This window comes from Bos taurus, chromosome 3 (assembly GCF_002263795.3).
Source record: "Bos taurus isolate L1 Dominette 01449 registration number 42190680 breed Hereford chromosome 3, ARS-UCD2.0, whole genome shotgun sequence".
Lineage (NCBI taxonomy): Eukaryota > Metazoa > Chordata > Mammalia > Artiodactyla > Bovidae > Bos > Bos taurus.
In genome coordinates, this window is record NC_037330.1 from 80,310,115 (window position 1) to 80,327,642 (window position 17,528).

Consider the following 17,528-nt stretch of genomic DNA (forward strand, 5'->3'; position numbering starts at 1 on the left):
AGAACACAACAGAGGCGCCAATGTTCTATAGCATCACAGTTAAATTTTCTCTCTTCTAAAAAACTCTGAAAAGAATTTGTTGCCCTCCTTGGGGAGTTCACAGGGAGGCAGAAGTTGGGTCACATATTAGTTTTCTAGGTCATTTATAAAAAGGCCTGATAAAAAACAAGTTCCTACTGTATAGCACAGGGAACTATAGTTGATATCTTGTAACAAACCATAATAGAAAATAATAGGAAAAATAATACATATATTATATATATATATATGAATAGCTGAATCACTTTGCTGTACAACAGAAATTAACATACCATTTAAATCATCTATACTTCAATAAAGCAAAAAAAAAATCTTTTTTAAGGGCCTGAATTGTGTCTTTGACACATAAGCATCCAAGTACACCAGCCTCTGGCTATATATATATGTATATTTATTCTGGCTATACTATATATATAATACATATACATGTATAATAGAGATACATACACATATATATAGATATATGTTTAATCTGAGTCTCTGTTCTCAGAGCTATGTGAAAGTCCAGCACCTCCCCATTTTGGGGAACTCCTTCCGAGAGAGTGGCTGTAGGTCTCTTCCCATGACTCACTCAGCCTGCCCGCTACCAGCTTGCCTCCTCTTGACCATCCAGTGTACTCTCAAGCCTCCAAGGAAAGCTCTGTCTGCCCCTCTGCACCCCTGCACGCCAACATTCTCTCTCCCTCATTCTCCTTAGCAATACTAACACTGGGCAGTTACACGTTACAAATGCTTACTGACTGTATAAGAATAACAAAAGCAGGTATAGTGTAGCTCAAACAGAAGTCAACTAAAGAACTCCTCCAAATCAATAAGAAAAAGAAAACCCAGTTTTTAAAAATACAGAAAAGACTTGATTTCAAAACAAAGAGTTCAAAAAAGAAAATATATGAATCACAAGTACAAACACAAAACAGTTTTTATCAGTGTTCATGTAAATACCATGTACATTTGTATGAACACCTCATTATTCATCAGAGAAATGCAAATTAAAACCATGAGATACAATTTCTCACCCACTAGAATGGCTATATATTCAGACAATGACAAATATCAAGTGTTAGCAGTGAGATGGAGTTCCTACAACTTGTGTACGTTGCTAGTGGGGGTAAGATGGTACAACCACTTTGGTAAACTGTTTGGGAGTTTACTGTAAAGAATATACCTACTCTGTGTCCAGGAATTCCCCTTTCAAGCATCTACTCAAGAGAAATGAAAATGTATGTACACAAAAAATCATTATAGCAATATTTATGGCAACTTTATTCATAATAATAATACCTGGAAACAAAATGTTGCCAATAGGAGAAAAGATAAACAAATTGTGAATTTTTTTTTGTTTTTAAAAGCACAATAAGAATCAGAAAAACAAGAAATTGATACTCATATTAACACTGATGAATCTCAAAACTATACTGAGCAGGACACAAATGAGTACATACTGTTTGATTCCATTTATAATTCAGTCACTGCAAAGAAGGAAGATTATATTTAAAATTGCTTATTTTACTGTTTCTCTAGCTTCATATGTTTCAAGATTATATCTTTTAAAAAATTTAAGGGTTTACCATGTGCCACTAAATTTCTTGCTCTTCTCTTTCTATTCTTCTACTAAGATTCTCTTAGGAAGATGAAACGCTGAATTAGATCTAGAACCTGAAGATACACTTTCTGACAAGTCCAAAATAGAAAAAAAAAATGATTTGAAACATTTGTCTTATTGTACTTTGTGGACTTTTATAAAATACTGTTTAACAGCTTTGTATATTCTCTTCAAGTCTTTGATCACTTTATAATAATAGAAAATAAAAATTAAACTGCTTCATAACTTTGTTTTAAGCTTTCATGTAATTGGTGCTGGTTCATTTGGAACCTTAAATATGTTTTTATTAAATCTCTCTCTCTCTCTTTAGAGAAATGCAAATTAAAACCAAAAGGACATGACACTACATACCTGATGGGATGGCTAAAATTAAAAAGTCTGACCAAATATTGGTGAAGTTTCGAAGAAACACACACACTGCTAATGGGATTATAAATTAAGACATCCACTTTGGAAAACTATTTGGCACTTTTAAAAAGTTAAACTTGCACTAATCATTTGACCTAACAATTCAACTTCTAAGTATCTACCCCAGAGAAATGAAAATGCATCTCCACAAAAACACTTGTATGCAAATATTTATAGCAGTATTTTAAGATTTGTGTGTGAAAGTTGCTCAGTCATGTCCGACTCTTTGTGACCCCCATGGACTATACATTCCATGGAATTTTCCAGGCCAGAATACTGGAGTGGATAGCCTTTCCCTTCTCCATGGGATCTTTCCAACCCAGGGATCGAACCCAGGTCTCCCACACTGAGCCACAAGATTTATTTTTATTTACTTATTTATGGCTGTGCTGGGTCTTCGTTGCTGCATGGGCTATTCTCTAGTTGCATTGTGCAGTGGTGGGTATTCTCTAGATCACTGTGCAATGATCTCATTGCAGTGGTTTCTCTCATTGTGGAGCACGGGCCTTAGGCATGCAAGCTTCAGTAGTTGCAGCACGAAACTCAGAAGTTGCGGCTCAAGGGCTCCAGAGCACAGGTTTAGTAACTGTGGCACACCGACTTATTTGCTCCATGGCATATGGGATCTTTCTGGACAAGGGATCAAACCTGTATCTCCTGCATTGGCAGGAGGATTCTCAACCACTGAATCACCAGGGAAACCATTTATAGCCTGGTGGCTCAGGGGTAAAGGATCCACCTGCCAATGCACGAGACGCAGGTTTGATACCTTAGTCAGGGAGACCTCCTGGAGAAGGCAATGGCAACCTCCTCCAGCATTCTTGCCTGGGAAATCCCATGGACAGGGCAACCTGGTGGGCTACACTCCATGGGGTCACAAAAGAGCCCTGTTATTCACAACAGCCCTCAAACTGGAAACAGTGTTTACCAAATGGCCTGTCAGTAAGTGAGATGTTGTATATCTATAGCGTAGTGTACTACACACAATAAAAGCATTATACTAAATGCAAGGAGGCAGGCCCAAAAGACTACATATTGTATGATTCCATTTATATGAAAATTCTAGAAAATGCAATACTATAGAAACAGAAAGATCAGTGGTTGCCTAAGACTGAAGGTGGGAGCAGAGATGGATTGCAAATAGGAAGAAGGGAATTTTTTGTGGTAATGAAAGTATTGTAATATTGAACTGTGGCAATGGCTGAATAGTTATATGAACTCACTAAAACTCAACAAGATTTACACTAAAATGGGTGAATTTTATGGCATCTAAATTAAACTAAATAAGCCTGTTTTAAACAAAACAAAACAGAAAGCTATTGTGTCTTCAAGACAAACTTTTGGGCTTACCACTGCAGTGCCTGCATAGCTCTGCATAACTCTTGTAAATTTTTCCTTGTGCTCTCCTGTTTACACCCTCAGAAAGCCTCATAGGAGACCAGAAGTGGATGGTCTAGCAAGCAGTACTAATCTTACGGTGGGTGGGGATCTTCTTTGTCTTGGTAGAAGTTAGAAGGAGAAAATTAACAAACAGGAACACAAGTAGAAAAGCGTGACTGGGATGGCGAAGACCTTAAAATCATATTCTAGCTATTCATTGTTCTTCTAGTATATACTTTTTGGTCTTTTCTGTGCCAGGTAAGTGCTGTGGCAATAAAATAATCAACATTATGGGCAAAGTCCTTACTCTTTGGGGGCTTATATTCTAGTTGTATGAAACAGATCATACATCAGCTGATAGATAGACAGATAGATGAATAGATACAGAGACAGATAAATAGATGACAGAAAGCTAAGTAGAGCTATAGATAGGTATAGAGATACAGAGATAGATACTATATAGATACATATGTAGATGATTAATAAAAGAAAGTATAAGCTTATCTCATTTTACTGCACTTTTCATGTCCTGTATTTTTTAAATTATATGTTGATTTTCTTTTTCTTTTTTTAAATTTGTTTGACTGTGCCAGATCTTAGTTGTTACACATGGAATCTTCAATCTTAATTGCAGCATGTAGTCTCTGACCAGGGATAAAACTGTGCCCCCTGCAGTGGAAGTGTGCATCTAACCACTGGAACACCAGGGAAGTCCCAATACTGCGTTTTTTACAATTAAAGATTTGTGGCAACTCTGTGTCAAGCAAGTCTATCAGCACCATTTTTTCCAACAGCATTTTCTCATTTCATCTCTCTGTGTCACATTTTAGTAATTCTTGCAATATTTCAAATTTTGTCATTATTACTATATCTGTTATGGTGATCTGTGGTCAGTGATCTTCGATGTTACTACTGTAATTGTCTTGGGGCACCGTGAACTGTGCCTATATAGGATGGCAAACTTAAACGTATGTGTTCTGATGGCTCCACTGACCAGCTTTTCCTCTATTTCTCTTTCTCACCTTCAGTTCAGTTCAGTTCAGTTGCTCAGTCGTGTCCAACTCTTTGCGACCCCATGAATCGCAGCACGCCAGGCCTCCCTGTCCATCACCAACTCCCGGAGTTCACTGAGACTCACGTCCATCGAGTCCGTGATGCCATCCAGCCATCTCATCCTCTGTCGTCCCCTTTTCCTCCTGCTCCCAACCCCATCCCAGGGTCTTTTCCAATGAGTCAACTCTTCGCATGAGGTGGCAAAGTACTGGAGTTTCAGCTTTAGCATCATTCCTTCCAAAGAATAGGCCTCCCTATTCCCTGGGACACAACAATATTGAAATTAGGCCAATTACTAACCCTACAATGGTCTCTAACTGCTCAAGTAAAAGGAAGAGTCATACATTTCTCACTTTAGACCAAAAGCTAGAAATGATTAAGCTTAATGAGGAAGGCATGTTGAAACCTGGGAATGGCTAAAAACTAGGCCTCTTGCACCAAACAGTTGGCCAAGTTGTGAATGCAAAGGAAAGGCTCTTGAAGGAAGTTAAAAGTGCCACTCCAACAAACACAGGAATCATAAGAAAGCAAAACATCCTTATTGCTGATATGAAGACAGTTTCAGTGGTCCACATCCTCTTAGTGAGTGACTGAAGTCGCTCAGTCATGTCCGACTCTTTGTGACCCCATAGACTGTAGCCTACCATAGACTGTAGCCTACAGGCTTCTCCATCCATGGGATTTTCCAGGCAAGAGTACCGGAGTGGGTTACCATTTCCTTCTCCAGGGTATCTTCCCAACCCAGTGATCGAACCTGGGTCTTGCACGTTGCAGGCAGATGCTTTACCCTTCGAGCCACCAGGGAAGCAAGCCTAATCCAGAGCAAAGCCCCAACTCTGTTCGATTCTATGAAGGCTGAGAGAGGCGAGGAAACTACAGAAGGAATGTTTGAAGTTAGTAGAGGTTGGTTCATGAAGTTGAAGGAAAGAAGCCATCTCCATAACATGAAAGTGCAAAGGGAAGCAGCAAGTGCTGAGGCTCAGAAGCTACAGCAAGTTATGTAGAAGATCCAGCTAAATAATTAATGAAAGTAGCCACACTAAACAATCTAGGGCTTCCCTTGTAGATCGGTTGGTAAAGAATCTGCCTGTGATGCAAGAAGCCTGGGTTCAATTCCTGGTTCGGGAAGATTCCCTGGAGTAGGAAATGGCAATCCACTCCAGTATTCTTGCCTGGAGAATCCCACAGACAAAGGAGCCTAGCAGGCTACAGTCCATGGGGTCATAAGAGTCGGACACAACTTAGCGACTAAACCACCACCACACTAAACAATAGATTTTTAATGTAGACAAAACAGCCTTCTCTAGGGAAAAGATATCACCCAGGACTTTCACGGTTAGTGAGGAGAAGTCAATGTTTGGCTTCAAAGTTTCAAAGACACTTGTTATTAGGGGCTGATGTAGCTGGTGACTTTAAGTTAAAGCCAATGTTCATTTACCATTCTGAAAACCCAAGGGTCCTTAAGAACTATGCTAAATCTACTCTTCCTGGGCTGTATCAATGGAACAACAAAACCTGGATGATAGCACACCTGCTGACAAAATGATTTACTGAATATTTTAAGCCCAGTGTTGAGATCTACTCTTAAGACCTATGTTTCAGAAAAAAAAAAAAAGGTTCCTTTCAAAATATTAATATTTATTAACAATGCACCTGGTCACCCAGAGCTCTGATAGAAACATTCAATGAGATAAATGTTTTCATGCCTGCTAACATCCATCCTACAGCCTATGGGTCAAGGAGTACAGTAATTCTGACTTCCAAGTTTTATTAAGAAACACATTTTATAAGGCTATAGATGTGATAAATAGTATTCCTCTGATGGATCTGGGCAAAATCAATTGAAAACCTTCTGGAAAGAATTCAACATTCTAGACGCCATTAAGAATATTTGTGATTCATGGGGAAAGGTCAAAATATCAGCATTAACAGGAGTTTAGACGAAGTTGATTCCAACAGTCATGGATGACTTTGAGGAGTTCAAGACTTCCGTGGAGGAAGTAATTGCAGATGTGATGAAAACTGCAAGAGAAGCAGAATTAGAAATGCAGCCTGACAATGCGACTAAATTGCTGTAACATCAATTTAAAATTTTAGTGGGTGAAGAGTTGCTTCTTATGAATGAGGGAAGAAAGTGATTTCTTTCTAAAACAATTTTATTTCATTATGTATTTGATTCTTGGCTGTGCTGGGTCTTCATTGCTGCCCAAGGGCTTTCTCTAGCTGTGGTGCTCGGGTTCCTCATTGCAGCGGCTGCTCTTGTTGCACAGCCTGGGCTCCAGGACGTGAAGGTTTCAGTAGTTGTGACACGTGGGCTCACTAGTTGCAGCTCCCAGGCTCTAGAGCACAGGCTCAACAGCTGTAGTATACACGGGCTTAGCTGCTCCAAGGCATGTGGCATCTTCCTGGAATCAGCGATCAAATCCGTGTCTCGTGCATTGGCAAGTGGATTTTTTTTTTTTTTTTTTTCACCACTGAGCCACCAGGGAAGCTTGACAGTGATTTCTTGGGATGGAATCTACTCCTGGTGAAGATGCTGAGAAGACTGTTTAAATGACAACAAAGGATTTAGAATATTAAATAAACTTAATTGATGAAGCAGTGGAAGAGTTTGAGAGAACTGACTCCAAGTTTGAAAGAAGTTCTACTGTGAGTAAAATGCTATCAAACAGCACTGCATGCTACAGAAAAATATTTTGTGAAGGAAAGAGTCAATCAATTTGGCAAACTTCATTGTTGCTTTATTTAAGAAATTGCCACAGTCATCTCAACATTCAGCAACCATCAACACTGAGGCAAGACTCTCCACAGGAAAAAAGATTACAACTCATTGAAGATTCAGATGATGGTTAGCTTTTTTTTTTTTTTTTTAAAAGAACTAAAGTACTTTTAAATTAAGGTCTGTACATTTTTTAAGACACAATGCCACTGCACACTTAACAGGTTACAGTATGGTGGTGGTCGTGTCCTACTCTTGCAACCCTTATGGACTGTAGCCTGACGGGCTCCTCGGTCCGTGGGATTCTCCAGGCAAGAATACTGGAGTGGGTTGCCATTTCCTTCTCCAGGGGATCTTCCTGACCCAGGAATTGAACCCGGGTCTCCTGCATTGCAGGCAGATTCTTTACCAACTGACTATGAGGGAAGCCCTAGGTTGAAGTATAGTGTTAACATTATTTTTATATGTACTGGGAAACTGAAAAATTCATGTCACTTATTTTATGCTGATACTACCTTTTTGTGATATTCCGGTTATTAAGGTGGTCGGGAACCTAATTTGCAGTGTTTCCAAGTTATGCATAAAAAGAAAATTCTTAAAGTACTCAGAAGAGAGTTAAAAGGTGACATCAGAGAGTGGCTGAACCACAAGAGGAAGCCAGTCATGCAAAGACCAGAGGGAGGAGCATCCTAGGCACCATTTTTTTCATTGTCCCTTACCACTCGAGGTCCTCCATTCCCTCTTCACTCAGCCTAAAATTCCCCAAACTCCCTCAGTCACCTTAATTCTGTCACACTCATTGGGAAAATCACAACCTTGTTCAAATTCAACTTTCCACCCACACTGGTCTCACTTTAAGCTTGTCACTTGTGTGTGCTAAGTTGCTTTAGTCATGTCTGACTCTGTGGGACCCTATGGACTATAGCCCACCAGGCTCCTCTGTCCATGGGATTCTCCAGGCAAGAATACTGGAATGGGTTGCCACTGCCTCCTCCAAAGCTTGTCACTTAAGAAGCCCTTACTGTTTCCCAGCTAACATCTGCCGACTCCCTGATCTGCTCACTCTCCTGCACCCTACAGTCATACGTTCGCTTTCTGCTAACTGGAATGTTTTACACTCTTGCCTCTTTCCCCCTATCTTCACACTCAGCTCGTGACTGTGCTTCTTTTTTGAGAAAACTGGAGTCAGAATCCACATGTCCACAAAGGTGTACCAGGTTAGACCCTGCCCTCATAGCACACTCAGAGATCCTATATAAAAGCTTCCACTTATACATTCTCGCCCTCCCCTAGGGGACTCTAGAATACCAGGCCAGCAAATCCTCCCTCCAACCTACGTCATGAACTTTCCCTCTACTGGATCGTTTCCATCAGTGTATGAATTGTTTCAAGCACTTTGAAGACAAGCAAGTAAAAACCACCCCTTGACCTGATTTCCCTTATTTGATTACCAAATTACTTCTCTGTAAGCTTTTGTATGAAGAAGGAAATGGCAACCCACTCCAGTTTTCTCGCCTGGAGAATCCCATAGACAGAGGAGCCTGGCAGGCTACAGTCCATGGGGTCGCAAGAGTTGGACACGACTTAGCAACTAAACCAAGCTTTTGTGGACAAACACTTGTCTACACTGCTGCTACTGCTGCTGCTAAGTCACTTCAGTCGTGTCCGACTCTGTGCGACCCCAGAGACGGCAGCTCACCAGGCTCCGCTGTCCCTGGGATTCTCCAGGCAAGAACACTGGAATGGGTTGCCATTTCCTTCTCCAATGCATGAAAGTGAAAAGTGAAAGTGAAGTCGCTCAGTCGTGTCTGACCCTCAGCAACCCGTGGACTGCAGCCTACCAGGCTCCTCTGTCTATGGGATTCTCCAGGCAAGAGTACTGGAGTGGGTTGCCATTGTCTATACTGCTGCTGCTGCTGCTGCTAAGTCACTTCAGTCGTGTCTGACTCTGTGTGACCCCATAGACAGCAGCCCACCAGGCTCCCCCGTCCCTGGGATTCTCCAGGCAAGAACACTGGAGTGGGTTGCCATTTCCTTCTCCAATTCCTCTTCTCCGGTTCTCTCTTAAAATCTCTCCCATCCAGTTTTTGTGCCACCATTGATCTGGTATTTTCAAGGCCAATAAGACAGACAAAAATAAAACCCTACCATAAACAAGCATGAAAGAGGCAATCTTAGTAAAAGAAGAGGGTGGGTAGGTGGGACAAAGTTCTAAATTCTAGCAGCTGGGTTGACTACCTATATCATAAGAATTCCTTAGGTAAACTGTCTCCTTCTACACCATTTGAACAATACTTCCTTTCTATACATTGTATTTATTTTCTCTGGAATCTACTGTTGTGCAGTTTCTGAACATCAGATTAACCTGCTCACCATTCGGACACAACTGAGCGACTTCACTTTGACTTTTCACTTTCATGCATTGGAGAAGGAAATGGCAACCCTCTCCGGTACTCTTGCCTGGAGAATCCCATAGACGCAGGAGCCTTGTGGGCTGCCATCTATGGGGTCGCACAGAGTCGGACACGACTGAAGCAACTTAGCAGCAGCAGCAGCAGCAGAGTTAAAAATCATAGTAGAGAGGGAGAGTGCTCATTTACATTTAACTGTAAAAATCAGTGTGGAATCTCAGACATGTAACAGTCTCTTTTGCCCAACCAGAAATATTTTTTTTTTAGTTTGAGAAAGAATTACACACACCCACCCACCCCCGAACAATATCCTTTTATTTGAAGATGAATGTTGTTGCCATTTGAAATAATTTTGAGCTATCCCTCTTTATAATTGGCCTTGCCAGAAATTTTGTATATTAACCCCAGGAAGGTTAAAAAATCCAGCTGCAGTACTTTGCTTACTGATCTTATAAAAAGGGGCAACTCTGACTTACCTCAGTGAGGTCACCTCAACTCCTTTTGTGGGCAAGGTTTTCCTATTGGAGACTGCACCAAATGAGGTAGACATTTGACAGCTGTCCTGGTCAGTTGGATAATACATGAAACCTCAGTGACTTGTGCAGATCAGTGCTTAGCAAAATGCAAGTCACAACCTATTAGTGGGTTATGGAATTAATATGGTGGGTTAATCAATTTTTGGCTTCCCTGGTGGCTCAGCAGCAAAGAACCCACCTGCAATGCAGGAGATGCAGGAGACATGGGTTCCATCCCTGGGTCAGGAAGATCCCCTGGAGGTGGGCATAGCAGTACACTCCAGTATTCTTGCTGGGAAAATCCCATGGACAGAGGAGCCTGGTAGGCCACAATCCATGGGTTCACAAAGAGTTGGACACAACTAAAGTGACTGACAACACACACAACCAATTTTTTAAAAAATGAAATAGAGCAGAAAATACCAGAGTTCAGTACACACATTCCAAGTATGACACAGTTCATGAGACTTTGGCTTCTGTTATGAAGAAGTGCATCTTGGATTATAAAATTAAATTTTTAAAAATTAAAGCCACTGCTCTAGATTCATTTATAATATAATACCCAGAGTGGTTGAATGCACTCATCAAAATTAGAGGACATTTGGAAAATTTCCACATCGTATTCAGCGTTATATATCACCAGGCATGAGCAGACACAAAGGAAATCCAGAGCACTTTAGAGAGAAGTTTTCCTGTGTAGGACCAGGTAAAGAGCTTGCAAGTCGTCTCCAATCTAAATTACCATCCTAGAGACTTCATAATTTACAAAGCACTTTCACAAACTTCATCTTATTTGAGGCTCTTATTCAGCCTTTGTAGTAGGCAAGACAGGAAGGCGACAGCATCTGAGACAGGTTTCAGTGATCCATCTAGTTTAGTCAGGAGTCCAGCCAGCAGCTGGGAGAAAGGATCTAGCCCCACAGCCCCAGGGAGAAAATTGGCAAGGTTGAAAAACCATGTGTGGGTCCTAGCCAAGTAAACTGGGGTTCAGGGCAGAACTCCAGTTTCAGGAGGGAGAATGGAAAAGATGAAGAGGAACTGGGACAAAAGCCCAGATATTAAACAAGGCACACAGGTGGCCAGGCCCATCCACAGCATACTGCTGGATTCTAAGCTCATACTTGCAGAATTCCAGAGCCCACAACTGGCTTTTCAAGAAGCAGCAGCAGAATATCATGTGGATAAGGGGCAGGATGGAGAAGATCTCAAGAACTGATGAAGGCATGAAGAGACCAGTGTGGAACAGCAAGTTAATTCATCTGTCTGGCATGAGTAGGGCGGGCTGCCAAATTAAACACAGGATGCCCCACTGAAACCTGGATTTCAGATAGACAATGAATATTTTCAGGTAAGTGTGTCTTTTGCAATATTGGAGACACATTTATACCAAAAATTGTTGTTTATCTGAAATTTAAATTTAACTTGGCAGACGGTATTTTTATTTACTACATCTGGTACCCCTACATGTGGGTCTTAGAGAGGATGAGGCTAGAAGGCTTGACGGAACAAGATCTTAAAGAATTCTGTGTGCCATGCTTGGCGGATAATAGGAGGCCAAGAAAAATTTTCAGCATGGGAATAATATAATTGGATTTATATTTTAGAATCACCATTATAGTAGTCCTTTGAATAACAAAATAGTTCAGAAAGATAGGAACTGAGAGACCAGAAAGCTGTTGAAATAGCCTGGGTTTGAGAACTGAAAATAACTTTGCTCACTTCACAATTCTCCCTAATGCTAGCGAGATTTCCAGGTTTTCATGGACTACAGAGACCAATGTATTCTTTCAAGAGCTACTCTTTGTTTCAAGGAATAAAAAACACCTTTCGAAGTGGGGAAGGGAATATATATTTTATTGTTCTCAAACCCTGTATCTGTCACATCCTTCTTGAGGAGGCTGGAAAGATATGTATATATATATATATCAGTCTCCCACTAGTTAGCTCATGTCTTGCTCACCATTGATTATCTCATAGGTAATCAACAAACACTTGTTGGATGACTTTCTTAAGGGCAAAGTCTATCTTCACCATATTTGTTTCTTTAGCATCTGACCCAAGGCTGGGAATAAGTTTCTCAGAAAATAGTTCTTGATTAGAGTGATCTAATTAATTAACAACCTGAAGTGCTTCCTATTAACTACATTTGTCTAACATTACTTCAAAGGTACAACCTGGCATATTTTTCACATGAATGCAAAAGAAGACTGCCTTTTCTACTGGACCAGAAAGCTTTTCAAAATCTGCAGAAAGCTTTTCAAAATCTGATGCTGATTAGATGGAGTTTTAAATGTAATCTTCCTCATTTATGTGAAGATGTGTGGAGTTTTCTTTTGAGATGTTTTTGTCTTGGGTTTTTGTTTTTGCTTTTTGGCATCTTCCTAACTGCTTCCACAAGTATTGTCATTGCCTGGATATTAATAAATTAGATCTTAATTAAATATTTCTCAGGTAGATCATCATAAAGTGGTATGAACCAAGTATTTGTCTTCAGTTCTCCAGTATCAGGATAGTTACTGGCATACGGATCTTTTCCAAGGCTGACGTGTGAACCTGAAAGCGGGCTTATTTACCTTCATAGTCAGAGGACTTTCATCAATAGCAGGTTTGTTGAAGGGCCAAGAGCAAGAAGCCAAAAGGGATGGAATAATTCTAAAAAGTGTATCGGGTAAATACAAATACAGTAACAAAATTATTACAGATACTTGTTATTAAAAATTCTGTTCCAAGTACCATGTGAGGTCTTTGCATATATTACAATTTGATTAAATTTTAATCTTAAAACTCCTCTTTGAGGTAGGTGTTGTAATTGTCATTTTATATGTAAACAAATAGAGAATCAAAACTGATGAATAATTTACCCAGGATGACACAGTTAATAGATTGGCAGAGCTGAGATTAGTACCCGATTCCAAAGTTCATCTCACAAACCAAGAACTGCCATTTTTCAAGTGTGTATTTAGAGAAATGAAAGAAAATTGTTGGAGTGCCTATAAGAGCTCTCTTTAATCAGCAGCTATGTAGTTATCCCAGAGGATTTAAGTTTGATGAAGAGTATAATGATGTGAACATATGGATATGGAAGACAAGAGATATAGAGGTATTTCTTATGTTTTTGAGCTGTGCTCCTTTTTCCTGTTTAACTTTGTATTTAAGTGAGCATGTGCCTTTACATGTAATTAGGCTTTACCTTCACCTTGCTAGAAGTTGATACTGTTGCCCTTAAAATTATTATCATACATATTATCTGGGATGAAACATATAAACTTTATTATTTTTTAAAACTTTTTATTTTGTATTGGGGTATACCCAATGAAGGGATTCCCAGGTGACCCAGTATGTAAAGAATCCACCTGAGACATAGGTTAAATCCCTAGGTGGGGGAGATCTCCTGGAAGAGGAAATGGTAACCTACTCCAGTATTCTTGCATGGAGAATGCCATGGACAGAGGAGCCTGGCAGATACAGTCTATGGCGCCACAAAGAGTTGATCACAACTGAGCACACAGGCACACATAGGTGATAAACAATGTTGTGACAGTTTCAGGTGAACAGCAAAGGGATTCAGCCATACATATACCCGTATCCATCCTCCCCCAAACTTTCCTCCCATTCAGGCTACTACATAACATTGAGCAGAGTTTCATGTGCTATACAGTAGGCCTTTGTTGGTTAGCCATTCTAAATACAGAAGCACCCATTGAAACATACGAACTTTAGCTGTTACAGTCAGTAATACCAACTTCTCTGTCTTGTCCAGATGAACACGTGCAGTTCATATTCAGATATGCAAAGGAACCTCATCAGTCTAGATTCGTCTGAGCTCGGTTGTGACAGTCTGGACCTTCCTGCAAGCTGTAAGTATAATTACATACACTAACTATTCTCCAATCCTTTAAAGTTGCAAATATGCACTTTTTGTCCAGGTACTGACATCTTTGAGCAGCCCTCTTCAGTGTGCTCAACCCAGCCTCTTCACTTAGTTCACTGGGTTCCAGGAAGAATCAGAGTCTCATAAAGAATGCTGCCTCTGATCATTTAATTCCAGGCTGAGCAGGGTAAAATCAGTTTGAACTTCACCAACATTTGCAGTCTATGAAAGCAAAATTCAAAGTGTTGGCATAATTAACTGTATTAATTGGATAGAATCTGACGATGAGGAACCAAATACGTTAAAAAGAGGGGAGATAAGAGTTGATTTTTTTTTTTTAATTGAGGGCTTCCCTGGTGACTCAGTGGTAATGAGCCTGCCTGCCAATACAGGTACAATCCCTGATCTGAGAAGATCGCAAATGCCTCGGAGCACCTAAACCCCTGTACCGCAAGTATTGAGCCCTTCTCTGGAGCCTGGGAGCCACAAGTACTGAGCCCACATGCAGCAGCTACTGAAGTCCCAGGGCCGTAGAGCCCCATGGCTCTGCAATGAGAAGCCAGCACACCACAACTAGAGAGAAGTCCCCGTTTGCCACACCTAGAGGACAGCTTCCGCAGCAAAGAGAACCAGTGCAGCCAAATAAATAATTTTTTTTAATAACTAAATTAAAAAATTTAGATAGCAAATGATTTGCTTGCCCAAAAATGGTCCGTGGAGGTGTAAGCATCAAAAAGCACCTCCAGTGTTCTGCTTTCACCAAAAACACGGAAGGAATTTCCTAGAAATGGTCAGGATGTAATTATGGAAAAAATCCTCTTCAGACCTTTATATGCTCAATCATTGCCAGACAGGGTGCTAAACATGGGAGATATAATAGGAGCATGGTCCTGACCCTCTTGCTCAGAGAAGTACATCAGCTGTCCTGTACAGTAAATGTGAAAGGAATCACGAAATAAATATAAAAAGGACACAGTGGGTGCCCAAAGGAGTGGTCATCTCTGTGATTCTAATAAAGTGAATTCATAGCAATCATGTAAGGTTGTTCAGTGAGATAGCAAACTCTCCCATGAAAAGGTGAAGCAGAACCTGAATGAACAGATAAACAGGAGTCAAGGAACAAGAAAAGGGGTTTTGAAGAAGCAATCAGTTCACAGCAGTCCTAAGACGTGAATGATCTGGTAAGTGTTCTCCATCTTTAATATCTAGGATACGAATTTCACAAAGCAGAACTGCTGCTCTACGTCGTCAACTCCCCCCTCCCCCACTCTCCGTCGCCACCCCCCTAACGGATACATCAGGTGAGCAGGGCTCAATTATTCGAATTAAATGTGTGACCTGGAGCAACTCCCGTCACTACTCAGAGCCTCAGTGTCTTTGCCTGAGAAGTGAGGAACCCTGTCCGCTCTAGTCCATTTCTGCTCTGAATTGAGAACAGTACAAGAAACCAGAAAGGAAAACTCCAGAGAAACAAAAGTGAAAGTGCCCAAAGGAAATACAATAGTAAACAAAAGCACAAAATTCTCTATCTCACTGAAAAATGTGGCAGAGTTCCAAAATACTTTTTTTCAGCAGCCCGTGAACACGAGACTTGGGAGAGAATGAACTATCACGCCCTCTGAATGTGAATGACATGAGTGTAACGCGAATCCACCTTGCTCCATGCAACCGTCTTCTTAAACAATGCTCCGTGACCCCGAACAACCATTTATTAAGATTTTCTTTCTAAATAAGTCAATCCACGAGGAAAGGTCGGTCCCCTCCTGACAAACCCCTCGGAACACCACACAAGGGTGTGTTCCGCTTCGGGATGAGAGAGAAAAGGGGGTAAAGAAAGAGAGGAAGGAAAGATTCAAACTGATATTAGATTCTGCCTAGTGTTGCCACGCGGTTGTTGTGCACAACAGCAGGGATGCAAACTATTTTAAAACTTGGGAAATACGGTAGCCTTTAAATTTGATCGTTTCTTCCTTCATGTTAGTGAGACTTCTTTGCACCTAACCCAGAAAGGTACACCCGCCTGGGAGCGAGAGCGCGAGCTCTGGGGTGGACCAGCAAGTGGAGGCTGCCAGAATGGACCAAGCTGACAGCTTCGCAGAGCGTTGGCTGAGGGTGTGGGACCGCGACCCGCAATCGCCAAGGCTAGAGGGGTCGATCTGGACCAACCGATGTCAGAGGGCTCCCTAGGTGGGAGGATGCTCCGGACCCGCCCCGGGAGCCTCCCTTCTCCGAACAGAAGGAAGGGCGCTCAAACGCGTGCACACTCAAACACACACACAAACACAAACATCCTTCCCGTGGAGTTGTGTCTCGTCTCCCTTTTGTTTTTCTCCCTTCCCGGTCAAGAGACCCGGAAGTTTTTTTTTTTTTTTTAAATCCAGTCTCTCTCTTTTCCAACCCCCACCCCCCCTCATCTATCACATGGCAGAGATAGAATAAAAACAGAAAAATGGCGACGGTCACGTTGTGGCGAGCACGTTGTATCCTTGCTGCGTCATTAGATAATCCTCATGCAAATAGCGGGAAGAACAAAGGAAAGGGGGGGTCCAGGACCCCCCCGGGGGCGCAGGTGGGTGTGGGGGCGGCGTGCCGGGCGCGGGGGCGGCGGGGCGCGCGCCGAGCCGGGCGCCGGCGGGAGACGTGCGGTCGCGCGGGGCTCGGTGCGCCGAGTGTCTACGTTCGTGTGCGCGCCCCTGCGGCGCGGTGGAGCGCTGGCCGGGCAGCTCCTGGCCGGGTCTCGCTGCGCCCGAGCCCGCCCGCCCGAGGGCACGGGAAGCCGGGGGGCTAGGAGAGCGGTTCCGGCGAGGCCCTCCGCGACGCGCGCACCCTCACACGCACACGCCGCCGCGGGGCTCGGCCGGCTCAGCGGCCGCGCGGGGGGCGGGCCAGGCGGCGGCGGCTGGGGCTGAGGGCGCGCCGCTGCCCGGCGCCCGCCCTGCAGCCTCCGCGGGGGACTGCACGCAGCTCGCCACCTCGGGGTAGGCGGCGGGGCGCCGGGGCGGAGGCTCGGGGCGGGCTGGGACCCCGCACGGACTTGGGGTGTTGCTGGGCTGGTTTTGTTGTGGTTGGGATGTTTTTGGTTTTTTTTCTTCCCCTGCGGGGCGGGCGGGGGGCGACCTCGCCCAACGGCATTTCCGCGGTTTACCTCTGGCTCTCGCTGGGGTGTCAAGACCGGCGCAGGTTGAACGAGGGCGCGGGGAGACCCCCGGTGTCCCGCTCCGGCCCCCTGGCGGGGCAGTGGCGCGGAGGGGCGGGGCGGGTGTGTGTAAATGTTGCGCACTCGCTTTTCCCCCACCCCCGCCTGCTTCCAGGCAGCTGGCGTGGGTCCCTTGCCGTCCGGCGGCGACTGTAAATAGAGCCTGGATGTTGTTTACATGAAGGATCCGGCGGGAGGAGTCTGCGAGGAGGAGGCGGAGGAGGAGGAGGAGGGAGGGAGGAGAGAGGAAGACCGGAGTCCCCGCGGCGGCGGTCCGGGGCGAGGGTGAGCCCCGCGCGGCGCGGGCACTGGTCGCTACCACGAGGCCGGGAC

The 17,528-nt window shown here is 43.1% G+C and overlaps 1 protein-coding gene across 1 annotated transcript in view; it reads right to left on the minus strand.

The window, feature by feature from the left end:
• The window catches only part of AK4 (adenylate kinase 4), a 171,320-nt gene extending 154,077 nt beyond the window's left edge, over nt 1-17,243 (minus strand). Inside the window, exon 1 of the mRNA XM_059884469.1 lies at nt 17,145-17,243. The gene's annotated coding sequence lies outside the window, so the exon portion shown is untranslated. The remainder of the gene's footprint in view (nt 1-17,144) is intronic.
• Nucleotides 17,244-17,528: the final 285 nt, after the last annotated feature.